We start from the raw sequence: 27,264 nt of genomic DNA, 5'->3' as shown, positions 1-27,264 counted from the left end.
CAAAGAATCAGAGGCAACTGAAAACAACTGAACAACAACAACAAAGGTCTCCTGATGTCCAATTTGGTGCTCTGTCCACTGTATCACATAGTCTTCATTTGCCATTTAAAGAAAACAAGAAATAAAGAAAATCATTCCCAGCCTAAAGGAGAGCCCTCTCAAAATAGAGCCAAGTCAGAGGGTCAGACCTGAAATGAACCTCACACATCACTTAGTCTAAGTCTCTCATATTAAAGATAAGGAATATCTGAAACTTTACAAAGACATGTCTCAGGGGAGATTCTTCCATTCTTTCATCTATCCTTCTTCCCTTTCATTATTCTTCTGTGGCCAGAAAGTGAGGTAGGATGGTAATTTCACCAATGGACTGAGATCATCTTTTAGGAAAGGAAGGAATCACAGAAAACCCGCTTTGGAGGTTTGAGGAGACATGGGTTGTGCATGGGGCTGAGAATGAGATATTGCTGACCTCTTACCCAAAGGTAATTGGTCTTATAATTAGATCATTATATTTCATAGCTTTAAAAGAAATTAGGAAATTCTAAAGCCTGACCAGCACCAATGGGAGGTAAAACTCATTTGGCCAATGAATGTGAAGCTGGTAAATGCCCTGCTGTTTTCTTGAGCATTTCTTGAGCAGCTCCTTCCACCCCCAAAGATTACTCACTCTAGCACACACTGGGCAACACGTACAGATGCAGCCCCAAGAGGCAAGGAGTGACTCAGCACTGTAGGAACTGAGCCCATCGGTTTCCGAAGGGATGGGTCTGGTTGTAATTTCACATCTTACTACTCACCTCATTGCATTGTAACTTCCTCAGAAGTTAACCCTAAGGGCTAATTATGAAGCAATCCCAAGAGATTCCCCCAGCTCCAAAATGACTGAGTATCTCATTGTATATGGAGATGAATGGTTAGAAAGTCCTGTATGCAGACTTACACCTTACTTCTCAAAGATGAATACTTTGAAAGGAGCCAGGCACTGTTGGCTCACACCTACATACAAAGGCAAAGCTTTTTCAGACTTGGTGAGCACTTCCACTGTAATTAGCTTTCCAAGTATTGTTTTTTGCAAGTTGTTTTTGTGACAGTACCTGTGGTTTGGCTTTTATTCAAGGGGATTTTACATTTTTGGCATTCTCTAGTGAGAACAGCCAAAATATCAAAGAGTAAGGGATTCTGCAGAAGCAGCCCTCCAGGTTAGGAATTTGCAGAATGTCTTTTTCCTCATACCTTTGCCTCTTTTGCCAACAGTGGCATTCCCCCACCCCCAACTTATGGAAAAGTTTCATAGAATTTCAGAACTAGACAGGATTCTAGGATCTTGGACTGACAGTTGGAAAGGTCTTAGAAAGCCATCCAATTCAAACTCCCCATTTTACAAATAGGAAAACTAAAGCCCAGAGATAAGTGACCTATCCAAGGACACATGGTTAATTAGTGGCAGAGCTTGTACTAGGATCTGGGACTCCTCCTATGTCTTCAGTCAATGTGGTTTCCCCTATATCATGCTTCTGCCTCTCTATCCCTTCCATCTTCCCACCTTCCAAGTAACTTTTTCTCCCATTGCCACTGTGGACCCAGGAGTATGTCATGCAAAAATGAAATAGGGAAGAGTTCAAAACTACTACTTTCCCTTCGTTTGGATCATGCAATGTGATTTTAAGTGGTAAGGATTTAGAATGAGATGAAAGGGCTATGTGGAGGTCATATGACTTAGCAAGGGGGTGTATATAGAGAAACTAGGTTTGCAAATAGAAATTAGTCAGACATGTCAGACTAGCAACTACCACCCACACAAGCAAGAAACAGCTATCAATTTGTTAATCCTTTCCATATCTGGACTGGTGAGGCTCAACTACATTGAGTAAAATATTAAAATGAAAATAAATTGACTCACTAATATCCATAGTCTTTCATAATACTTCCACCTTGCATCTGTTAGCAACCTTGTTAGGGATGATAAGGAAGCTGAGAACTTTGAGCCAAGTCAGCACTTTGCAAGGGACAGCCAAGTTATATTGCACTGACAATATAGATATCAATATGCAGCACAGGATTCAAGGAAGAAGAGTGGAACAAAGCCCTTGGGGGTAGTTAGACTAACCACTAGTGTGGAAATGCAGAGAAGTCTGGGGTATCTTTGGAAGATGACTGTGGAGTTGATGAAGAACATGGTTACATTGCTGGAATTCTCAGGAGACTTCTATGACAGGGGGACATTACTGTGTGTTTTCTTAGGCTTCCAACCTCAGAAAGTTGCCCAGATAGACAAGTGTGCTTGTTTTCCCAACTTGTATCACAAAATTTGTTCCCAGTAAGGTGTGTCCCATACCCTAGTTCACCCCTGCTAACTGCTCCACAGCAGTGTAGGGGAATTTAGAAAATGCCTGATTCAGATGAAACCTATATCAGATCAAAATCAGTAACTTCTCATCAGTTCCATGCCAGTATGCATGGCAGGAAAAGAGGAACTAGGAAACAGACTTCCGTTTATAGTCTTTCTTATATTATGTTTCAGTGGGCAGGTAGGATTCACCAGCTCTGTACTTACCCTACCACTCATTATCTCTCTGTCATAAAGACTCACTGAATCCTTTTCTCATATAACTCATCTCTCTCTCTCTCTCTCTCTCTCTCTCTCTCATTATACTTGGTGCTTCACCATTGGCCTGTGGGTAGTCTTCTAGTATTAGGCAAGCCTGTGATGATAAGACATCTTGAGACAGACTTTGGCCTAGATCTCTGATATAAACACCTTCTTGAGATGCCACCCTATCAACCTTAGGGGTGGCAGAGCTAACATCAACTTTATTTATCTTTTCTGGATCCCCCTATGTCCTTCAGCTCATTGCTACAGAACTACTTTCCCTCTGTATTTCAGAAAGCAGTGTCTTCTTCTGAACAAGGGACTAAGCCTCTATTTCAACTGAAATATGTTCAAAACATGGGGTGGGGGGGAGATGGGTGATAGAATGCACATAGTAACAAGGAGTAACAAGAAGATGTAATGACACCTTCTTTCCAAGCAATTTCAAGTGCTTCATGGATGTTACCTCTGGAAATTTCACAACATCACAGGAAGGAGGCAAAAATTATCCTCCCAACATATAACTTGGGACACTGAAGTAGACAGAACTAAAATGATTTGCCTACTATTACCCATGAATCAGTAGTGACTAGAATATAGGACGAAAGATTCATTCAAGGTTAATCCTGATGGACCTTAAATTTCACTTTAAGACATAAATTCTCATGAATCTTATTTCTAGGCGAATTATTTTTATTGAAAGTTAAATAAAAGCAAGACAGAAAATTGTGCTTGTCCTCCTAAGGTAAAGAAAGCTGTGGCTGAGAAAATTGAAGAGTGAGGAATGCTGCCAGACCTCTAAAAATGTCCTGGGGTTTCCTGGCTTTATCTTTCTGTGGCCTGAGAATATTTACAGATTTTTCTTAGGGGCAAAGAATGTATAAGTTGGACAACCTTGGACCAATAGTACCTAACAGGGCTAAAAATGATTCCAGGAATGATGAGCCCAGACTTTGAGTCTTTTCTAGGATAGGACCAACAAGAGAGACCCTGATTCTAAGATTATAATAATAAAAATAATCATTCACATAGATACAGTACTTCTAGGTTTGAAAGTTACTCTACAGTCATGATCTCCTTTGGTCCTCACAATAATGGAGGGAACAATGGCTCTGGAGTCGAAGGATTGGATTCAAATCCTGTCTCTGATGCTTACTATGTATGTGACCTTAGGCAAGTCACTTGACTTTCCTGTGCCTCAGTTTCCTCATTTGTAAAATGAAGAAGTTGGACCAGATGGTTTCTGAGATTCCTTCAGACTCTAGAGCCATCATCTTACTATGATCCTATAATCTAAGGAGGAAGGTGCTATTATTATTATTATCCCCATTAATCAGTCAGTCAACAAGCATTCATGGAGCCCCTCTTGCATGTATCCATAGTACTAGAGATACAGTAACAATGAACTTATACTCAATTGGGCAATACAACTGCATTTATAAATACATGCAAGATAACACACAAGGTAATTTGAGTGGTACTACTACTACTACTACTACTACTTCTCCTGCTGCTGCTGCTACTACACTACTACAGAGACTGCCAGGATAGTCAGAATCTTCTGATCAATCCTTGAGGGAAAAAACCCATCTTTTATTTCAACTGAGTCTCTTTTTTCTCTAACTTAGTGAATTAAAATCAGCAGGAAGTCCCATTTCCTTTCTTTGAACTGTCTAGCTCAGACGTCTGTATTTCCTTCCACCACTGCATAGCTGATGTCTGATTTCATAATTGTGAGGCAATGCAATGACAGGTGATGATGAATGCCAGTTCACTCATTGACTTGGAATACTAGTTAGCTTCATGTCATGGTGGCACTGAATATGATATTCTTATAAAGAGGAGTAGTGCTATTCCCCAGTCTGTCAGAACAACTTCCTTCAGACTCACAAAGTTTGATATTAAAAGAATGTCACATGTAATGTGGCATCAAGAGTCATTGTGTATGAAATCCTCCTTTTCAAGATTCCATTAGTGACATCTTGAAATAGCTCCTGTGGGATGTTCCTGTGGACTCTTTCTTTTCCCCTTATATAGCTACCTAGCAGAATTGCTGAGAATCATAGAATATTAAAACTGAAAGAAACCTTTAAAATGATCTAAGTCAATGCCTTTATTTTACTGATGAGGAAACCGAGATTAATGAAGTTAAATGAGTTGCCTCTGATACTAGCTACAGATTGTGGGCAAATTCCAACCACCTTGAACCTGACTTTCCTTATCTGTGATATGAAGGCAATAATACCTACACTCCCTGCTTAACAGGATTGTTGTGAGGAAAATATTTGCAGATTGCTATAGAAACATGAGCTATGTTATTTATTTTAAGGCATGACCCTGTGGGATCAGCCAGAGGTATAACTGAGGAGGGAGTACCTCCTGTATGTGGCTTGTTTGTAAATATTTTTTTGCTTATCGTCTCCTCCATTAGATTATGAGCTTCTTGAGGGCACAGACTTTTGCCTTTCTTTGTATCCCCAGCACTTAGCCCAATTCAAGGCACATTTTTGTTGTTCTGTTGTTTCAATCCTGCCTGACTCTTCGTGACCCCATTTGGGGTTTTCTTGACAAAGGTGCCAGAGTGGTTTGCCATTTCCTTCTCCAGCCTGGTATATAGTAGGTATTCAATAAATGCTTATTGACCGCCTGACTGACATGAGGGAAATGAAAATGAATGGAGGCAGAAGATGGAACGTCAGGGTTTGAGGAACAGCTAGGAGTCCTTAGCAGGAATGAGATGGCAGAGGGCCTTAAATGTGAGGCTGGGGTGTTTATATTTTGTTCTAGAGGCCCTAGGGAGTCACTGAAAATTATTTAGAAGGGGAGTGGCCTGGTCAGACCTGGTCTCAGTGAGATTATTTTGGCAGTTGTGGGGAAGATGAATTGGAGGGAGCAGGGAGCTAAATTGAGGACATTATAATAGAGTTGATGGGAAGCTAGGTGGCACAGTGGATAGAGCACTGGGCCTGGAGTCAGGAAGACCTGAGTTCAAATCAAACCTTGGGCACTTTCTAGCTGTGTGACCCTGGGCAAGTCACATAACCCTGTTTGCCTCAGTTTTCTCATCTATAAAATGAGCTGGAGAAGGAAAGAACAGACCACTCTAATATCTTTGCCAAGAAAACCCCAAACGGGGTCACAAAGAGTTGGACACAACTGAAAAATGACTAAAAAACAACATATGAAGAATAATTATTAGTAATGCAAATATTTTTGTTAGGAATATAGTACTATACAATACCAGAAGGCACCTGGTTGCCCAAACAACATGGGAAGAGAAGAGCCAAATTTCACTGGAAGGTCCCTTAGAGCTTAAAAAAAATACATTTAAAGATTCTAGAAATGGCTAAGTATTAAGAGACAAAACTAAATCTATTCATCTGAATTAATGCCTGCTCCTACTTCCTCACTGAAGGAGAAGAAAAGGAAATATGAGAAATTCCTCCTCAAGCCTAAAAGCAGTTCTATGACAAGAAACGCCTCCCTTTTAAAGAAAGATCAGATGTCAGCCTTGGAAAATGGCTCCTATAATTATAGATTACATTATTAAAAATGTGCCATTTCTTTAGTCACTTGCCTTCATAGCACAGAAGCCAATGAAGTGACATCTCCTAATGACAGGTTAATGGAGTCTCTGCTTGATCTAAAACAAAAGCTCATCCATTAGCATCCCAATCATCTCAGTGTGGAGCCAGTGTGTTACCCTGGACTTTTCTTCCTCTCTTAAATTGGCCTCCCAAGGAAATGTGTCAATGCACTTACTACCTTAAGACTGTACTGTCTTAGGTGCTCAAAGGTAGTTTTACTGCCATTTTACTGACTCAGAAGACATGACATAAAGACTGATGATACATTGACTCAAGGTCACTCAGGAGGTTGGCAGCAGGCTTGCTAACTCACAAGAAGCCATACTTTGAATTGCTCTTCTTGGGGATCAAATCGATAGGCATGATGAAGTTGCTTAATTGGGAAAGGAAAAAAATGGTTATATTTGGTAAGTGAGAGGGAGTAACTTGAACTCTGGCCCCATTTTAACACCACAGGAAAGAGATCACATATCATTTACCTCATGTAAGCATTTTTAATCTGAGCTAAGGAGAGCCAGGGTAGATGACTTACAAGGGGAGGAGGGGGTGTGTGTGTGAGAAAATTTACCCATGATGCCATGAGATACAGTCCTTGTTGCTCTCAGCCTCAAATCCTAGAAAAGATGGGGACATTTCCCCCACGGGACTGGGTCAGGTGTGTTATTGCTACCTGATATATGGGGTTCTCTGGGACTTTAACATATTTGTGCTGTGAATCCTCCACTAGTTTTGAGGGTTCCTAGACACAGCTATCAGTGGCAGCTAGGTAGTGCAATGGATAGGGCACTGGGCCTGGAGTTAGGAAGACCTGAGTTCAAATCCAGTCTTGGACACTTCCTAGCTGTGTGACTCTGGGCAAGTCTCTTAACCCTGTTTGCCTCTATTTCCTCATCTGTAAAATGAGCTGGAGAAGGAAATAGCAAACCACTCCAGTATCTTTGCCAACAACACCCCAAATGGGGTCATAAAGAGTTTGACATGACTGAAAAATGACTGAAAAATATGGCTACACACCTAGATTAGATCCCTGATTCCTTTTCCATCAAATATATTGAAGAAGTTAACCAGAAGCTGAAACAGTGTCTCTTTTGTAGGCCTTTTATATTGAATATTAATTTGTATATTCCAAATGAAAAAGGGTTTTTTTCTTTAATAGTCTAATAAAAGAATACAATTAACCATCTACCCTAAGCCCAGGAGTTGAAATTTAACTTCCATACTATTACATTGCAGAGTTGGGCTAGACTATATAATAATTAGATTGAAATTACACTTTAGAATTTCTAAAGTAACTAGGATGAAAATTCCAAACATACTTTACGAACATGAGCTGATGAAGAGGTACTGTTTTTTCAATTTTTTTTTTAACCAAACGTGTGTTGATTTATGAATATATATGGTGCCTCTGTGTGTGAAGGCCAGGATGGGTAATAAGAATAATGATAATAATAACAGTATTTATCTAGTGCTTTAAGATTGGCCAAGGGGCAACAGTGGATAGAGCACTAGCCCTGGATTCAGGAAGACCTGAGTTCAAATCCGGCCTCAGACACATAATATTTACTGGCTGTGTGACCCTGGGCAAGTCACTTAACCCCAATTGCTTAAAATTAAAAAAAAAAAAAGATTAGCCAGAACATGAACTTGGACAGACTTTGAGAAGCAGGGGAGGATAGCAGAGACTGGCTTGTTATGGTCCATGGGGTCATGAAGAGCTGGACATGATTGAATGACCGAACAAAACAACTAAAAAAAGTTTGCCAAGTGCTTTATATAAGTTGTCTCACTTGATAAGATGTTTGATAGTGAGCTATAGCATTGGGAGGGCTCTCCTTATTGAAGCGATCACAAGTGGGTATTAAAGAATCAAAGAAAAAGTATGGCACCTTCCTTCCCCCTAGTAGCAGGTGTCTTCCTGATTGCTAAAAGAAAGAAGCAAGTCAATATGGCACTCCCACAGCCCTGAACATTTCCCAGAATGAGAAAAGAAAGCAGCAAATAAATTAGAATTTTGGGGAGTTCTTTTAGTGTTGTCTACAGAACCTCCTAAACTACTGGTCTACAACTAGTACTTATGGGGGAGTGACTGGGTCTGGTCCTTTAAGTTGGTTTGACTATGGATGATTGTGATACTTTATTTATTGGTTCAATTCTCATAGCAACAAGACAGGGTGGGAGTATTCAAGGCTTTGCCCAAGGACAGAAATCTAGAGGGTGCTAACAGAAGCTGAATTTTATCATACAAAAACAACTGAGCTTAGGACTTGGTAAGCAAGGATGATTTGTTCACATTTCCTCTCTCAGTAGCTATACCCCATGGGTCCCCCTTTGGCCCTGCTCGACCATATAGTCCCCCAGTAACAGCCACCCCAACAGCGTCCTCATGGTGTCCCAGGATATTTTCCCCCATCCTGTGTAGTGTCAAGGGGCGTCTTCATATCCTGCTCTGCTGAATTGTATTAATAATAATAATAAGCATTTGTATAGTGCTGTAAGGTTTGCAAAGTATTGTACAAATGTTATCTTATTTTATCCTCACAAAAACCCTGGCTAAATAGTTACTATTATTATCCTCCTTTTAGAGATGAGGAAATTGAAGCAGACAGAGGCTAAATAACTTGTCCAGAGTCATACAGCTAGTAAGTATGAGTGGTTAGATTTGAACTCATGTCTTCCTAACTCTAGGTTCAGCATTTTGTTCTTTTTTTTTTAAGGCAATTGGGGTTACGTGACTTGCCCAGGGTCACACAGCTAGTTACTAGTGTCAAGTGTTTGGTCTGAGGTCAGATTTGAACTCAGGTCCTCCCGACTTCAGGGCCAGTGCTCTATCCACTGCGCCACTTAGCTGCCCCTAGGTTCAACATTTTGAACAATACTTAGCACTGCTTACCTGGGCATCAAAAATGCTGTTACAACCCTTTCAGTCCTATATGAACTACTTAGCCTTGCTCTGTTCCATTATCATACATGTAATCTCTTATCTTGAGCAACTATTTCCTAAATGAATGCAATTGGGCACCATGGGGACTCATCTCAAACTCATTCTCTTTCCTAGAAAGGCATCCCAAAGCCCATATTCTTCTGATATCATTGTTTTCAGAAGTGATATAAGGTAGCATCTTCTAAATTGCTTTGTCCATAGAATAATTTTGGTCTTGAAATAAATTGACAGGATTCATAAATGCTGATTCAGCCTTTCTTTAGGATACAGGGTATCAGGGAAAATTTTGCATCAAAATAAAGGAAATTGAGTCTGTCTCATACCCCACCAAAAATGCTGTGCATAAATTATTCATCCATTGTTCACAGATTTCATAAGTATTTCATAAATGTATTTTAGAGGAGAATATATTACTAAATATCAGCTTTTTCTTTTTGAAAAGCTATGGTTCCACAAAAGTCATCAAGGTGACAGACATTTATTAAGCACTTACCACGTGCCAGGCACTATGATTAACACAGGTGATGCAAAGAAACGCAACAGTCTCTACTCTCAAGGAGCTCACAGTCTAATGAGGGAGACAACATGTAAAGAACTATTTACAAAAAAAATCTGTGCACGATAAACTGGAAACAACCTCAGAGAGAAGGCACTAGCATTAAAAGATCAGAAAAGGCTTCTTTCAGAAGGCAGGATTAAAGAGTAAACTTGAAGGAAGCCAGAAGGCATCCGGATATGAGAATTCCAGGCATGGGGGCCAGCCAGTGAAAAGACAATCAGGAGATACAGTGTCTTGTGTGAGGAATAGCCAATGTCACTGGGCCATAGTGCACATTGGGGTCCCATGGCTCCTACTGTTTGGGAAACCTTGCTGGGAAATTTTTTCCTGTGGGTGGAAGCTTCCAACTAAATAGTGCTGCAAGGGTTAAAAAAACACCCTTTTTAACTCCAAGAACACGTTGTGGCTAAGAACAAACATCATGTATCAGCTACCATTGATCTTGAAATAAATGCAGATGCAAAAAATAACTTCTTTCAGGCAAAGCATCAAGTAACTCAGAAAACCATTATCTCCAAGGACTATCTCTGATGCAATTTAAGTGTCAAAAGTGTTCAGTTTAAAGAGCAGAAGGGGAGCTTAATATACTGTGAGAGGTATATGCATTTAATAACAAATGTATTTCCCTTTTTCTATATTATAGCATGTACTGTCCTTTCCTGAGTCATTGCCTTGTCATGGTGGAGGGGCTTACATAACTCAGTTAAAGTGAACTATGCCATGCAGGGTTACCCAATATGGACAGGTCATAGTGAAGAGTCCTGACAAAAGGTGACCCACTGGAGAAGAAATGGCATACCACTCTAATTCTTTGCCAAGAAAACCTAATGGACAGGGCCTGGCATGCTATGGTCCATAGAGTCACAAAGAATCAGATGTGACTGAACAACTGAACAATAACAAAGAATCTACTCTAACACAAATTGCCAGGTATTTAACTATGGAACAATGGCATAATTTGTCTCTTAGCCATCAAATTAATATAACGTATTACAATAGAGGGAAATGGAATATATCAGATGGAAGAGGGAGAAAGAGACAGAAGCATGTGGTAGGAACTTATACAGCATACCAAGATTTGAAGGTGATAATCAAACCTGAAAAAAATATCTGAAGAGTCAGCCCCTGGAAAAATAGTGAAGTCTGATACATTTATCTTCAGCATCTTCTACCTTCTTTTCTGTAGCCAATTCCTCCTTAAGTCCCTTACTGTGTGCCAGTCCCTCTTCCCCGCTGCAACCTCAAAAGTTCTCAATGCTCCATGTTCTCTCCAGCCTCACACTCCCCTCTCCCTTCCTCTAAATAGCTCTCTGCCTATGGCATATATCATTTGGAAATTGGATTTGATTAGTCACACTGAAGTATGAATGACAAGTAACAATTTAATGGGTTACTCTTTCTTGGATTTCTTGAATTTTAAGAAGGATCATCCTCTTAAACCAAAGGAATAGAGCTCTAATGGTAGAATATCAGCTACAGGGATAGGCTCATGAAGGAGCTATTTTGGGTTAGGGGAAGCCTAAGGAACCTCAAATTACACTATCTAGGCCATTGCCTACTTTACTTACTCATCAGGCCAACCCTGACTGAATCTTTACCTGCTAAGGATTTCAACAAAAGCTAGAGGGTTGTTATTAGTAATGATAGCAATAATTACTCACGTTCGTCAAGCTTTATTTGGTTTACAAAAATGTTTTTGCATACATTATTTTAGTTTACCTTTGTGATAAGTCTTGGAAGTCGCCTGGCATGGTGGGTTTGATTGCTCTCCCCTGGTCTTAGCTCTGCAATTTTCTGATATGGGTTTGAATCTGTGAAACTACAGTAGCCTGCTACTGAACTCCATTCCTGTCAGTTAGCTAGAAAGTTCTGTTGGTTCACCAAGGCAGAATTGTAGGTTCCCCTTTGTTCTGGAATTCTTGCCTTGTTTATTTCTCTGCAGGGTGGGCTATGAGTTAGAACTGAGAACCCTCTCTGCTACTGGGATATGAGCCATATCACTGTTACACACCTCCCTCTCTGTTTTCTACGGTGAGCTGGACTGGAAAAAAAGGGACAATACACTATGAATCTTTCTGGATTTTCCCATCAAGATTTGGTCTGGTGTATTTTCTAAATCTTTTTTGAAAATTTTTGTGAAGGGGAACTCAGCTGTCCTGCTCTTTACTGCTTTGCCTTTTTGACTCTTGTGCTGATTGATTTTGACTCCAAGTCAAGCATTCTATGTACCACATCATTTTTTGAAGGTTACACTTTTTGAATGTCAAATGCTTTTGGGATTCTTAGGCTTGTTGACTTTTTACTTTCTGTATTAGAACTATTATGGTCCATTCATATCTTAAGGAGCCACAGTCTTCTTTCTGAAGACTTCCAGCTCATGTGACCCATAAGAGAAGGGGACTAGACATTTTCTCCAATTGCAGCTGTCTACATAGTCTAGGATACCAAGAACCCTAAAGAAGGAACAGTTAAATGAATGAACAGTAGAGAAGGCTATTCCCTAACCCCTATTGTTCTCACTCAGCATTCTTTCCCTTACAACCCACCATACTTCTGTAGTACTGCACAAGCTTCCCTATAGTCTTGCAATATAACTCAATTCTACACACTGCCACCTCTCCCAATTCTACTAAATACCAAGATAGGGGCTTGTCCTAGATGAAACAGCAGTGTGGCATCACTCTGTGATAGCTCAGCCAGAAAACTGAGGGACAAGAGAACTGGGACTGTATACACTTCACTTAAGGATGACAGAAAGAGTCTACCATCCATCTGGTACCAGTTGTATCCTCCCAGATGTTACTTAAGATAGATATGGATGCCTGTGAAGCATGAATTGCCCAGTGTAAAAGGAGATTGGAATGGTTTTAAAGCCTCATCCATAGGGAAACCACCATCAAAAGAGGAGTCAGAAAGTGGTTAATAAGGGAATATGAGGGGAAAAGGCTGAAATTACCAAATATCTCAGGAAAAAGAAAACTCATCTAGAGACCTTGAACACAAGCAGATAAGCCAAGAGATATTAATAACAGAAGGGAATATGTCTTCCAGATCTGCTAAAAGAATACAAACATCAATGAATAAATATTGCGAGGTGAAAAATGAATTAACACCTGATGAAACAGAGGACCTTACAGATTCCCAAGAGAGCACAGAAACATAGCAAGGTATTTCTAAATAGTTTTAAAAAGAAAGGAGAACTGTGAAAGCAGAATTTGTGACCCATACAGCAGAAATAATTGGAAGAATACAAACACTCAGATTCATGGTGGCAAGCCTTACCAGAAAACAAAAGAGAGTGCAAATATGCAGAAATGGAAGATAATCTGGAATGCAAATATACAGAAGTGAAAGATAATCTGGAGGAAGACAAGCAACAATGTTAAAAGACTACATCCATACAAACAAAACATATTAATCCAGAAGACAATGCATCAATACAATTTATTAAGGATTATAGGTCTCCTAGAGGAATGTGACAAGCCAAAAAACCCGCTCACTCTCCAATCTGTTCTACCCCCACACCAGATGCCTTGTCCCACCCTGTTTTTCATGTTTTATCTTCCTCTATTAGAATGTAAGTACTTTGAGAGTAGGGACAATCTAGTTTTATTGAATTTGAATTCTCAGTGCTTAGCACAGTGCCTGATACTTAGTAAGTACTTAATAAAGCTCTGTCTATCTGAAGTCTGAAAAGGAGTTGTTATTTTTTAAAGGCAGTAGGAAAAGGTATTGTCAGCTTTCTTAAGTTACTGATCTAGCACCTTCAGCAGCATCTTTCTGTCACTCCTTCATACAGCTCTTCTTAAAGAGGGCTACAAATTACTGAGAACTATCTCACAGTTGGGTTCTTCACTTAATTCTCCTTTTCCTTCTGAGATCTACCCCACAGAATCACAGATTTATAAGGAACTTTATAGTCTCCCTAGCCCAGCCCATACATGAGCATGAATCTGTTCTATAACTTTCTCCCAAAAGTAGCCATCTAGCTTTTTCTTGAAGATCTCTCATGAGAAGAAATACTTTCTGACCTCCCAAAGCAGCTCACCCACTTTAAGATATCTCTAACTGTTAGAAGGATTTTCCTCATATCAGATCTAAATCTACCTCTCTACAATTTCTGCCCACAGAGTCATGGACCCAACAAACATTTATTAAGTCCCTACTATATACCCAAATACATTGGTCACACTTCTGAGCTTGGGAGCCATAGGATCATAAGCTTAGAACTTGAAGGGATTTTAGAAGTTATCGATTCCAATTATTTTTTCCTTTTTTTTTTTAAATTTTGAAATTGCAACCCAAGGAGGTAGTGATCACAGTCAAGATTTGAACTCCATTTACTGATGTCACATCTGCCTCTCTACTACATCATACCAAGAACACGAGTCTATTCTCTCTTCCATATGACAGCCTTTCAAAAACTGGCTTTCTTCAAGTCCTGGCTAAAAATCTCACCTTCTACAGGAAGCCTTGCCTGATCCTTCTTAAGGCCTTCCCTGTGTTGATTGTCTCTAATTTGTCCTAATTTGTTTGTATATAGTTGTTTGCATATTATCTCCCATATTAGATTGCAAGCTCCTTGCGGGCATGGACTGGTTTTTGCCTTTCTTTGTATCCCTAGTGCTTAGCATAGTTCCTGGCACACAGTAGGTGCTTGACTAATGCCAGTTGACTGACTGACCCTTGCTCCCCCTCAGATGGAGTCTTGTCTATTGAAGAATCCTTCCTTTAGCACTCAAAGCTTCCATTATCCTTTCTCCACCACCCTTATCACAGGCATACACTAACTTATTCTCCTTCACAGCATAAGCCCTGAGAAGTTCCTCTAAAGATGATCTCAAAGCACCTTTCAAGCTCTGGCTGACCATGTATATAAATGAAAGGCTAGAATTGTAGTTAAGTAGAAAAGACAATGACCTTTGGTATTTGTCTATGTCCATTTATCCCACTCACTCTTATACATAATAGAAGGGAGAAGTCTAAAGTTTGGAAAACTGGGGAACCCTGAACCCCAGAGTCATTTGGTCATTATTGAACAAATAACCTTTATTTGATTTATAGTCTGGCCTTGAGAGCGTAAAACTATTAGGCATAGGAAATGCTCACTATGAATTAAGAGTGAGATGGTCCAGAGAGTCCCCTAATCAGAGACCAGTCAGTCAATTGGTCAGTCAACAAGAATTTATTAAGTGCTCCCTAGATGATAGGCAGCTTACTTCACTACAAACCAACACCATGCCTTCCCCCTCCAAAAAAGGATTGAGGGTGAGGGCCTTAGCTTGATGTCTAGGGCAGAGGAGTTCATGTTAAAGATGAGGAGCTAAACAAGACTTATTTATTCACAGGGCAATATTCTTGCCATCATAGGCTAGGCTAGTTTTTCCTCATAAAAGGCAATGAAATCCTCCTTAAGACTTAATTGGTTCAGGGGGCTAAGGCTCAAACAGTTGTTAGAGCTTCTTGATCGCTCTTTGCTGCTATACAAATCGATTCACCCTCCTGACCAGGACCATCTCCTTTCAGAGACAAGGAGAGACACGACCAATTGAATCACTGCTGTATCATAGATTAAAATTCTTTCCATGCTTTTAAGTAAATAATTTTTTATTAAATGTTACATGGTCTATGAGTGTCTCATTTCATTCTAATACTGAACCTGAATATCCTTAAAAGATATCACTGGCCCTACAATATCATACACAGGAGTTCCTCTGCCATATGTATGATCTGAACAGGCATTACCTATGCATGTGTTTTTTCATGCATATTCCTAATGTGTGTTCCCTCCTCTCATTAATAGTGCGTGTTGTTGCTGGGGACAATGCATAAGACTTAAGGGGGAAATGTTTTATCCCTACTTTTCTTACTCTGCCAGGTTGTTAAATGTCTTTGCTTAGAACTAAATGTGTCCTCTGGCTAAGTAGTGAAAGATAAATATATCAGTGGAGGCTCAGCAGCTTAGGTTTTGAGTGGTTGGAGATCCACAGAGTATCTTGAATCTGATATAGCCATTTCCTAAGGGGCCCACCCTGTTTGTTGGGGGGAGATGCCCCTAGGAATTACATTCTCATCATTACTTCATCTATACCTGCACTGATCTACGCTAATTTACTTGTTCTCTGTCTCTCTCTCTCTCTGTCTCTCTGTCGCTCTCTCTTTCTTTCTTTCTTTCTCTCTCTTTCATTTATCCTCACACTGAAATCATTCCATAATCACGCTATCACTTTCTCATTGTCCAGTTAGTTTCCAAGTGCTAGCTTTCTGTCCTTTTCTGTGTTCCTTTAAGTATGGTTCCCAGTCCAGTCTCTCAATCTCCATTTGATAACACCAGCCCCAAGGTTAAATGCAGATAGTCTTAAATATCTTGTATAATTGTACCAGCTGCATTCTTCAGAGCCTTAAAGACCTAACTACTCCTTTTTTCTTTTCTCAGTCCAGAATCCCCTGCTGCTGATCCATTAAAGGTTCAAGACATTATAGATATTGAGAAATTACATTTTGTCTCAGTCTGTCTATGGAGCATTTTTTAAAGTTATGTTTTATAACTAATGAAAAATGTTGTCCATTCAGTTATTTCATTGTTACTGTTCATTTTTAAGTTCAAACTCACTCACCCTTAGCTCTTACCTAACTTTTTCCCTTTTCTTAACCCTTCTTGACTGGTTATACACAGGTAAGTCTGTGTGCAGGGGTGTGTGTGTGTGTGTGTGTGTGTGTGTGTTGCAAAGAAGCTGTTTTCAGTCCAAGGCTTATAATTCAAAACACCCACAAGAAGTGATATTTATCTCTGGAGAAAGATCTCCTGCAATAAAACACCACCACACAGCTTCTAGTGCTGAGAATTCTTTCCTAGAATACTGGGGCACTTTTCACGTGGTATTGTCACATAGCCTTGCTCATAGTCTAAAACTCTTGAAAAGATAACAGGAAATTGAAACAAATATGTGTTCCTTCCCTAATTCCAAATGAATCATCAGCTAAAGCTCTAGGTAAGGCAGGGAGGTAGTACAGTGGACAGAGTGGTAGACCAAATCTTGACTCAGTCACTTGTTAGCTATGTTATCATAGGCAAGTATCAGCCTCAATTTTCTCATCTATAAAATGGTATTAATAATAGCATGTACCTTATAGATTTGTTTGCTGCTGTTCTGTCATATTTCAGTTGTGTCTGACTCTTCATGACCCCATTTGGGGTTTTCTTGGCAGATTCTGGAGTGATTTGCCATTTCTTTCTCTAGTTCATTTTACAAAGGAGGAAATTGAGGCAACCAGGGTTTAGTGACTTGCCCAGGGTCTCACAGCTAGTATGTGTGTGAGGGCAGATTTGAACTTGAAAAGATGAGTCTTCCTGATTCCCAGCCCAGTGTTCTATCCATTATCCCATCTAGCTGCCCACAGGTTTGTTTAGGGGAACCAAATAAAACAATATTTATAAAGTGCTTTGCAAACTTTAAAATACTACATAAGCGTTAGCTATTATTGCTGTTGTTAAGTGGAAGCCATTCTTTTCATTCTTCAAAGGCATTTAAACCTATATACACACACACGCACACGCACACACACACACACACACACACACACACACACACACACAACACACACACACACACACACGGTATACCCAAATCAGGCAACTATACAGGCATTTCCAAATAGTATACATTCATGGTTGCTCACATGTGGATTAAATATTTTGTGAATTGTCCACAGCAAGTTTTTATCCTTGGTTGGCTTGCCTGTTACCCATCTACTTTGTAGCACTCAGAGATTATCAAGAAATTTTAATGCTGATCATAAATATGATCATTTGGAAGCTTAATCTGCTATAAAAAAAATAACCTAATTTTTCAAAATTCAAATATATACATTTTTCTATTATACTCTGGGGGAGGGGGAATTATCTTCTATGTCCCTCCATCAGCCTGAAAAATCAAGAATTGAGTGCAATTAGTATAAGGGACCTGTGTCTGCCCCTGTAGGTATAAGGTAGGCACATTACATTAGAATAGTGAAAAATGGAGGGTGTCTCTAGAGATCTGAGTTAAAATGTTCCTCCTTCCACTACAGAATTTTAATGGCTATTTTCTACTAGTCTGAAGAGAAATGCATGAGGTAATAATGCATCATATAAAGAAAGAGCCTTCAAAATAGCTCTCAATGATGGATCATATTTTAAAACAGACATACGAATATTAACTTCCATATTATTCTTATTATTATTGAGTTCTGTTTTCCCATGTGGTCTCTGGGCAGCAAACTATGGTGAATAGATTACTTATGCTGGAAGTCAAGCAGACCTGGATTTAAACCTGACTCAATAGCTATGTGACCATGAGCAAGTCACTCGAAGTCTCTGACCCTCAATTTCTTCACCTGTAAAATGGGGATAGTAATACCTGTAGGTCCTATGTCATGGGGTTGTTGTGAGGTACAAAAAAAAAAGATAATCTTAGTAAAGTTCTTTTTAGACTTTAATGCTTTGTATAAGTACCAGCTATAATCATTATTTTTATCTTGTTCTGAATTTTTTAATGAGATTATTAGTATTATCTCATTTTTTTCCTCCTTAGTGATGGCGTTCAGAGAGAAATGATCCTGGGACAAGTCACTATGCTGTCATCATTCCTTTACAGTCAATGTTCTCTGGATCATTGCAAGGTGGATAAAATAACGAATGTGGTAGGATACAAACTCGTCATAAGTAGACTCGCTGAAAGCATCCCAGGAACAACTCCAGGGGTAGATGGGACAACAGAGATGCTGTGTATCTCATTGTGTTCCCAGAAGATGGTTTTGATCACCTCCATCAGGTCTTGAAAGCTTTTTGTTCCACATATCTTGAAGATTACAAGAACTGGGGATGACAACATTTATTTAAAACATTGTTATTAAGCTTTTGTGAGTTAACGTTACATCCAGGAAATTATAGGCAACCTTATGATAATGGTTCCCTGTGCACACATTCTTGGCTGAGCTTAACGCAGAAGTCACCCACAGACAACATTTTGATTTCATTCTTGGATTGCAGCTGCCTAGGACATTGAGAGGGTAAACAACTTTCTCCAGGTCACACAGCCAGTATGGGTTGGAGGTTGGACCTGAATCTAGGTCTTCCTGACTTTAAGGCTGGCTCTCTATCCATTATACTATACTGTTTCTTGCCAACAGAACAGAAATTATTTACTCCATCATCAAAAGGAAGGGCATTTATTAAGCACCAGCTATGTTCCAGGCACTGTGTTAACCTTAGGATTATAAGTATTTTCTTGTTTGATCCTCACAACAACCCTGGGAGGTCAGAACTATTGTTATCCCTATTTTACAGTTGAAAAGACTGAGGCAGACAGAGATTAAGTGATTTGCCCATGGTTAGATAGCTAGTATCTGAGGCTGGATTTGAACTCGTGTCTCCGACTCTAGGACCAGGGCTCTATCTAGTGCAACACCTAGCTCACTCTATAGCTCCCTCTGTCCATTTATCAAAGGGATAAATTGAGGGTGTGAGGGTAGAGGTGATTGAAGTAGCTACTTTCTCCCTTTTACACAAAAAGTATACATAATGTTCCCCATGTCTGGAATGTACTCCCCCATTCAAGTCATTTGACCCCAAGTCTCACCCTTTATACCACACTCTCATCAGCAGCCCTCTGTACCTTTATAAGAGACCATTCAGTCTCATGGAATGACCTCCACAAACCATCCTGTATAAATCTCCATTGTGACAAATCTCTAGACAGAGTCCCCCAGAAGTGGCACAATACCACTATCCCCTTTTATCTGTAAAATCAAGGAAAGTCTAAGCCTGTCCTCTGAGATTGCCCAACCCTGACCCTCACCCCAGAAGGGTCAACCAACCAATAAGCATTTATTAAATACCTGCTATATGCCAGATACTATGCTAAGTGGTGGGGACTCAAAGAAAGGAAAAGAAAGTCCTTACCCTCAAAAAGCTCACAATCTGATGGAGGAGTCAACAAGCAAACAAATATGGATAAACCCAATACAAGCAGGATAAGTAGGAAATAATTAGCAGAAGGAAGACACTGGAATTAAGAGGGATTTGGAAAGGCTTCCTGTAGAAGTGAGATATTAGCTGGGACTTGAAGGAAGCTAGTGAGTAGAGATGATGAAGGAGGACATTCCAGGCATAGGGAACAGCCAAAGAAAATGTTTGGAACTGAAAGGTAGAGTGTCTTATTCATGGCCCAGCAAGGAGGCTAGTGTCACTGGATACAAGAATAGTATGTGGCAGGGAATAAGGTGTAAGAAAACTGGAAAGGTAGTGGAGGGCTAGATTATGGAGGACTTGGAATGCCAGACAGAGGATTTTGTATTTGATCCTGAAGGTAATAAGGCCACTGAAGTTTACTGAGTAGGGGAGGAGGTGAAAGGTTGACATGGTCGGAATTATGCTTTAGGAAAATCACTTTGGCAGCTGAATCGAGTGGGGAGAGACTTGTGGCAGGCAGACCCACCAGCAGGTTATTGCAAGAGTCCAGGTGTGAGGTGATGAGGGCCGGCATCAGGGTGGTGGCAAAGTCTTTGGAGAGAAAAGGGCACATTTAAGAGATGCTGCAAAGGTGAAAAGGCCTTGGCAACAGACAGGATGGGGACAGGGGATGGAATGAGAGATAAGGAGTTGAGGATGACACCTAGATTGTGAGTCTAGGAATCTGGGAGAACGGTGGTACCTTGGATAGTAACAGGGAAGTTTGGAAAGAGGGAGGGTTTGAGAAGAAAGATAATGAGTTCATATTCCTGACCCAAATTCTCTTCTACAAGATCAAAGGAAATAAGTATTGGCAAGAGCATGGAGGGAAAAAGAAAAAATCTTCACAGATTTGAGAGGACAAAGGATATAAATGTCTTTCTAGCCACTGCCAAGTCAATATTTCATAATGCTTCATAGGCTCAGAAAAGTTGCTATGCAGGGAGAAGAAAGGGCAGTGTTTAGGGAGCAGTAAGGGTGAAGGAAATATACCCCTCTTCCTCCTCTTTTTCTCCAGTCCTCATATACCTGTCTCTCTCTCCCACTTACTCCCCTCTCTTCCATCTCTTGCTGCCCATTGTCTACTTTATGAGTAAATGTCTTAATAGCAACATTAATAGCAATATTTAACTTTCTTTTTATGAATTAAGTTTATCAGCCCAAGGCCACAAATCCCTAGACCCTAATTTTCCATAGATTTAATGTACCAACAAGGTTTTGAGTCACGGATTTCAAAAATGTATCTCTCCCTTCCTCCTTCAAATCCCCATTTAACTCTGGATTTAATTAAAGGTTAACAATCCTTATCCATATCAGTTTAGTCTGATTGACATTTTATAAAAATGATGGTCAAGGTATGCTATTTCATGGATATAATGGCTTGTCATAGAAATTTGAGAGCTGGTGAATGATGCTAAAAATTATCAGAAAGTATATATTGAATGAATATGACACAATTTTGAAAGCATTAAGAAATCATTTTATAAGACATCTCAGGGAGAAGAAGATACCAAAAGAATGGGGAAAAAATCACAGGCAATACTACTAAAATAAAGCAATTAAGAGAACACCAATAATTGACAGCCCATATGTTTACTTTCTCATTTCTATAAAATATCTATGAGAATGATCAACACATATGGTGAAGATATTCTTGATGAAAATATAATGAGATCAGGCTTTTACAGATGATTTCCTATAGTTGCCCATATCTCCACAGTCACACAGCTGGCTAAAAAAGTGTGGAAAATACAACATCTCATTTATTACTGTTTTTTGATTGCAAGGAAGAAAAATGTTTGACTCAATAGAGCAAAATGTAGCCTTAAAAGCTTTCCTTTGGAGAGAAATTTATCATCTGCATGTTAAGATCATATAAAATTCAGCAGCAATGCATTTATATAGATGTTTAAGGCTTACAAAGAACTTTACAAATATTATTTAATTTTATCCTCACAACAACTCTGGAAGGTAGATGCTATTATTATTCTCATTTTACAAATGAGGAAACTGAGTCAGACCAAAGTTAAATAACTTCTTAAGTATCAGGCATAAAACTAGGAAATGTATGCTCACTCAAGATGCTTGGAATTACCCATTACCCAATTACCCAAACTACCCTAGGTCTGAAAGGAAAGCTTCAATGTAGATGGTGAGGTCCTCTGCAGTGGTGTCAACTCAAATAGAGACAGCATATCCCTACAGCAGCATATTGACTTAGAAAAACATCAAATAAACCATATCTATGTTGTATAGTTGTTTTTATTTGTTTTTGGTCAAACTTTTCCAAATTACATTTGAATCTGATTCCTCTCAATGGGAAGTTGTGCTGGCCGTTTCTCCCCATTCAGGACACCTTTGCTCTAGACTAGAGGCTCTTCTTTATAAGTAACATTGTTCTGATTGCATCAAGGCCTAAAGTATTAGGATCACCTCAATGAAATACAAAACCACTCAAAGATATTAGCCTAACAATGCATAAAGGGAAAAATGGTTAAATAATATATTATGTCTAAAATACAACACAGTGGGATGATTAGCCCATTGAGTTGGTCATCAGTTCGTCCATCTTCGGGCATCTTAGTGGCACAGTGGTTAGAGCACTGAGCTTGGAGTCAGGATGACCTGAGTTCAAATCCGATCTCACACACTTACTAGCTGTATGACCCTGGACAAGTTATTTAACCCTGTTTGCCTCAGTTTCCTCATCTATAAAATGATCTGGAGAAGAAAATGGCAAAGAACTCCAGTATCTTAGCCAAGGAAACCCCAAATGGGGTTGTGAATAGTCAGACATGACTGAAACAACTGAACAATAATAATGTCCATCTTGGTCAAGGTACTACAGATGAGATTACCCCAGATTTGAATAGTTTAATGGGATAAAGAAACCCTTTGGTCATTGATGTTTCATGTGTATTCTTGGGCCATTCCAGTGTTTCATGTATATTCTCAGCACTGAAGGCCTTCATATACATCTATTCCTCTTCTCCTCCTCCTTCTCCACCACCACCTCCAAGACAGTGAAGGAGGGGGTGGAGGGTAGGGTTTACAGTTTTAAAAAGAAACAGCTTCCATCTCTTTCAATCTCTTCTCATCTGCTGAGTATATAAGAACTCTCTGAGGCTCTCACTAGAGGAGTTTGGAGAAGGACAACCCTTCTCCTACCCCAACAGCATAGTGGCTTGGTAAAGGCTCAGCCTGAGCCTTGAGCTGTCTCTTCTGTTTTGTTTCTTTTTTGGGTATTGGTGATTAATGAGCAGTCTTGAGATGGACATTTCCAGCCTTGCTGGCAAACTTGTGAATTTGAGATTTGGGAGCTAATGAGTACTCAGTCACTGCAAGAGGATTCCCTAGCCCCACCATCTCCTCCACCCAGAAACTACTGGTATTTTTTTGAGAATATAACCACTTATAGAATATGAAAATGAAGGCATTTTCTTGGACAATGCCAAGGGAAAAGGGAAAGGACAAAATGGCAGTACCACAAAATACTTCATGTTTTGATGTTTTGCATATTGACTTCTCAGGAGAGTATAAGATTAGTCATAAGTTATTACAGCTGCTTGGTTAAATCTTTGTTAATATGGAATTGTCTCTTGTGTTAAGCATTTCTTTTGTGTGGAGGAATTAAATAGCTTTCTCATACCTAATTTACATTATAAACTGAATACCTTTATATTTTCCCTTGCAAGGAAGTCCCTAGATATGAGACACACCCACTGTTCTACTACTTGATAATAGATATTGGATAATTTGATGGCAATTATATACAATTATATGATATATAATACATAATATATCTATGACTATACATAATATACTGTCAAATATAATTTGATAATGACTTGACTAATGATTTTAGGGAGACTTAGTGCTACAACTATCTCACTTAAAAACCATCATGAAAACATACTTCTTCCCTATTTTAATGCTTTCATGGAATTGTGGTCTCACTTATATTGATATTTTCCAGATCACAACACATCCACACCTTTTCATCCCAGGCAGCTCTCACATGTGTCTTCCCATAATTCTACCACAAGGAGTCCATCTAAAATGCTATAGGCTTTCCTCTAGATCTCTTCAATGTTGCACGTTGAAAGGATAGGAATGAAACAGTCAGGTTCTCTATTGGTTATCTCTCAGTCTCATTACATGACTACATCATTTTCTTTTATAATCAGTTTTCATATCCCTCTGATGATATTCTTCATGCCACTTTTCCCATGTAAGTCTTTGTCATTAATATCTTATTTTTTAAAAAATTATTTAGTATTTTATTTTTCCCCAGTTATATGTAAAAACAACTCTAACATTTATTTTTAACATTTTGAGTTCCAAATTCTTTCCCTTCCTCCCTCCCCACCCCTCTTCATTCAGAAGGCAAGCAATTTGATATAGGTTATACATGCGTAGTCATGCAAAATACTTCCATAATAATCATGTTGTGAAAGACTAACTATATTACCCCCTATCCTAACCCACCTCCCATTTATTCTATTTTCTCCTTTCACCCTGTCCCTACTCAAAAGTGTTTTGCTTCTGACTACCCCCTCCCCCAATCTGCCCTCCCTTCTAACACCCCTCTTCTCTCATCCTCTTCTCTCCTAGTTTCCTGTAGGGTTAAGGTAGGATTTCTATACCCAATTGAGTATGTATGTTATTCCCTCTTTGAGCTAATTCTGATGAGAGTAAGATTCACTCCCTCCCTCCCACCTTTCCCCTCTTCACCTCCACTGTAAAAGCTTTTGTTTGTCTCTCTTATGTGAGATAATTTACCCCATTCTACCCCTCCCTTTCTCTTTCTCCCAGTACATTCCTCTTTCATCCCTTAATTTTATTTTTTAGATATCATCCCTTCACATTCAACTCACACCTGTGTCTTCTGTCAACATATACTCCTTCTAACTACCCTAATAATGAAAAGGATCTTGTGAGTTACAAATATCATCTTTCCATGTAGGAATGTAAACAGTTTAACTTTAATAAGTCCCTTATGATTTCTCTTTCCTGTTTACCTTTTCATGTTTGTTTTGAATCTTATATTTGAAAGTCAAATTTTCTATTTAGCTCTGCTCTTTTCTCAAGAATGCATGAAGTTCCTCTATTTCATTAGATATCAATTTTTTCTTCTCAAGGATTATACTCAGTTTTGTTGGGTAGGTGATTCTTGGTTATAATCCTAGCTCCTTTGACCTCTGGAATATCTTATCCCAAGCCCTCTGATCCTTTAATGAAGATGGTGCTAAATTTTGTGTTATCCTGATTGTGGCTCCAAGATACTTGAATTGTTTCTTTCTGGCTGCTTGAAATATTTTTTCCTTAACCTGGGAGCCCTGGAATTTGGCTATAATATTCCTGGTAGTTTTCCTTTTGTGATCTCTTTTAGAAGGTGATCAGTGGATTCTTTCCATTTCTATTTTACCCGCTGGTTCTAGAATATCAGGGCAGTTTTCCTTGATAATTTCTTGAAAGATGCCATCTAGGCTCTTTTTTTAATCATGGCTTTCAGGTAGTCCAATAATTTTTAAAATACCTCTCCTGGATTTATTTTCCAGGTCAGTTGTTTTTCCAATGAGATATTTCACATTGTCTTTTATTTTTTCATTCTTTTGATTTTATTTTATTGTTTCTTGATTTCTCAGAAAGTCATTAGCTTCCATTTGCTCCATTTTAATTTTTAAGGAATTTTCTTCAGTGAGTTTTTGAACCTCCTTTTCCATTTGGCCAATTCTGCTTTTTGAGGCATTCTTCTCCTCGTTGGCTTTTTGGACCTCTTTTGCCATTTGGTCTAGTCTATTTTTAAGGTGTTATTTTCTTCAGTATTTTTTGGGGTGTCCTTTACCAAACCGTTGACTCATTTTTCATGATTTTCTTGCATCACTCTCATTTTTCTTCCCAATTTTTCCTCTACTTCTCTTACTTGATTTTCAAGATCATTTTTGAGCTCTTCCATGGCCTGAGACCAATTCATATTTTTGTTGGAGGCTTTGGATATAGGAGCTTTGACTTTGTTGTCTTCTTCTGAGTGTGTGTTTTGATCATCCTTGTCACCAAAGTAAGTTTCTATAGTCAGGGGTTTTTTTTGTTTGCTCATTTTCCCAGCCTATTACTTGACTTTTTAACTCTTTGTTAAGGTAGGGCTCTGCTTCCAGTGTGGAGAGCACACTGCCCCAAGCCTCAGGGGTTTTGTGCAGCTGTTTTCAGAGATACTTCTAGGGACCTGTAAGTTTTTAGTTCTTCCAAGGTGGTAGGATCTGAGGAGAGGTGTTTACTCCTCTCCTGGCTTGTGCTCTGGTCTATGTGTGACCACAAGCACTTGTCTGCCTTGGAACTGTGAGGAGGGTTGTCTCTACACTGCTGCCATAAGCTCTGCTATGCCAGTGCTCCTTCTCACCCCAGGACTGCTACCCAAGTCTGTGACCTGGATCTGAGCAACAGAGTCCTGCCTCAGTGCTAGCAAAAAAGACCCTTGTAATCTCCTTCTGATCAGTTGTTCAATCAATCCCCTTACTGTTTGTGGACTGAGAGCTCTGGAAGCAGCTGCTGCCACGGCTGATTCATTCACTCCCAATGCCTGCTCTGGGTTTGCTGGAGCCCAGTCTAGGCTGGCATGGCCTGCGCTGGACTTCACTCCTCTCTCAGCCATGCAACAGACCTTTCCTGTTGATCTTCTCGGTTGTCTTAGGCTGGAAATTTGTTTCACTCTGTCTTTTTGTGGGTTCTGCTGCTCTAAGATTTGTTTAGAGTCATATTTTAAAAGTATTTGAAGAGGTTTGGGGGAGAGCTCAGGCAAGTACCTGCCTTTACTCCACCATCTTGGCTCTTTGTTGTCATTAATATCTTACAGTCTAGATATGCCCAGCATGAACCTCTCCATTGCCTTTTGGGTGACCCTCAACTTTAATTCTATGGAGAAAGTTATGCCATGATTCAAAGCTATATAGCGCAACCAGAAAAATATTGCTGTATTTTTTAAAAGATGACCTTTATTTTAGGGAAATCAGGATCATTAAAAAAACTGTAATTTTCCAAAGGCAATCCAGCCCACTGTCCTACTAATAAATTTCAGGCCAACTTCATCGTCCAAATTGGCCAAAATATAAGGCCACTCTAGGAGTTTTCCATTGTGTGTATATATCACAATCTGGACAACAGGCATTCTTCTACTTGTTTTATCTTGTGTGTTTAATTGGGCTGAACTCTTTCGAGTCATTATGGATCTCATTTAGGAGGGTCTGCAATGTTCTGGAGATTGATAGAGTCAGCACAATGTCACCCATAAACTCAAACACCTATAGAATCACATCATTTATAGGGAATCCTTTTTCCATTTGGGTTCTCTATGATCCTCTATGATGGTGGCAAATACCTTCGGTGAGTATGCATCTTTCTTTTTTAAGCCTCAGGTACATTTATAATCAGAAGGTCATAGAACAAAATTAGATCTAGTGTTACAGGCTTCAAGGAAAGATGTAGACTAGACAATAATACAATCAGGTGAATTTAGAACTAGATGAATGGCCAGACTGAAAGAGTAGTCACTGATAGTTCTATATTAACTTGGAAGGATGACTCTAATGTAATGCTTCC

General features: G+C 39.3%; 1 long non-coding RNA gene across 1 annotated transcript in view; it reads right to left on the bottom strand.

Annotated features, from left to right (window-relative positions):
• The window catches only part of LOC110207521 (uncharacterized), a 146,675-nt gene that overhangs the window by 67,223 nt on the left and 52,188 nt on the right, over positions 1-27,264 (bottom strand). The gene's annotated exons all lie outside the window — the stretch shown is intronic.

Source organism: Phascolarctos cinereus, unplaced genomic scaffold, assembly GCF_003287225.1.
Source record: "Phascolarctos cinereus isolate Bilbo 61053 unplaced genomic scaffold, phaCin_HiC Scaffold_2;HRSCAF=192, whole genome shotgun sequence".
NCBI lineage: Eukaryota > Metazoa > Chordata > Mammalia > Diprotodontia > Phascolarctidae > Phascolarctos > Phascolarctos cinereus.
This window is presented reverse-complemented; position numbering and strand designations above follow the sequence as displayed.